Genomic DNA, 1,356 nt, shown 5'->3' on the forward strand with positions numbered 1-1,356 from the left:
TTCATAGAACCAAAAGTTCAATTAGAAGCAACTAATATTAAAAATCACAATTCTGCACTGGATTTCAAAATCTGAAATGGTTATGACAACATTAGAGCTCCTCAAGACTTGGTCATAGCTCTTTTAGTGTGCAGCAGTGCTCATTCATTCAGATATCACAGACGCAACATTAACACGGTTTTAAACCAGATTTTGAAAACAAAAACAAATAATTACACATGACAAACAAAACAGGATTAAGATTCAAAAATTAAAATGACTCAAAACAAGAATTAGATCGATTTAAAATGAAGATAACACTCAAAAATAATGACTCAAAGCACAGCACACGCAAACTTGGAGACCTAACACAGAATTCAGATTCAAGGATGAACAAACATATTGAATCTCATTCAGACCTTTAATCAAACAGTTCTAAAGCAACAACAAGCATAATACTCAAGACAATGAAGGAAAACTGATGACAACTCAGAAATTGAAGAAACACAACAAGATACTCAGAATCAAAATTAAACCAAGAAAAAACAACACATGAATCAAGACAACACAAAACAGAAACGAAAAAAATAGAGACGCGAAACAGAGACACTTACCTTTGACGCATGGACGCAACCTAAGCTCTGATGACCACTTGATGGAAGACGCCTTGAGGAGAACACCGGATTGGAGCTGTGCGAACCCGATTCGACCTCCTCGAAGCTTATCCGATGATGAACGAAGCAGCGGAATGATGAAAATGAAGCTCTAAAGAGCTGACTCAAAGGACATGGAAAATGAACATAATGAAACCCTAGAAAAGAGGGGAAATTGGATTTAGACCGATTAAAAAGTGGGAATCGAAGTTTAATCGGTGAAAAAGGTTTGGATCGGTTCAATAGAGGTTTTAATCGGCTAAAATTGAAGGAAATGAAAAAATAAGAAAGAAACCCTAGGTTTGGATGAGGATGATCGGTGGAAAAGGAGGAGAGGTGACTAGAGATGGTGAAACTGTGAAGGAAATTGAACTTACGTTGACGAATTAGGAGATCTGTGATGAATTGGTGGAGAGGAGCTCTCAAGGTATCTGTGAAATGAAGACGCAAATGTGCGCGTCTGATGTGCGAGAAGAAATGAAGCACTGATGACGCTGACGCACGCTAACGAGGTGGCAGAAAAGGAATGGTGCTGCGTGGAAGAGTGACGTTGTAGAGGATAGATTAAATGGGAGCACAGTGAAAAATCAAGGAAAATGAAAATGGAGGTTGTGTGCCTTGGAAGGTGGCTAGAGGGAGTCTTTGGACTCTCTAGCCTTGTGACTTTCAAGAGAGAATAGTTTCTTGAATTTAGAAAATTCTATTCTCATTAATCTCAAAAGTA

Source organism: Vigna radiata, chromosome 7 (genome assembly GCF_000741045.1).
Source record: "Vigna radiata var. radiata cultivar VC1973A chromosome 7, Vradiata_ver6, whole genome shotgun sequence".
NCBI lineage: Eukaryota > Viridiplantae > Streptophyta > Magnoliopsida > Fabales > Fabaceae > Vigna > Vigna radiata.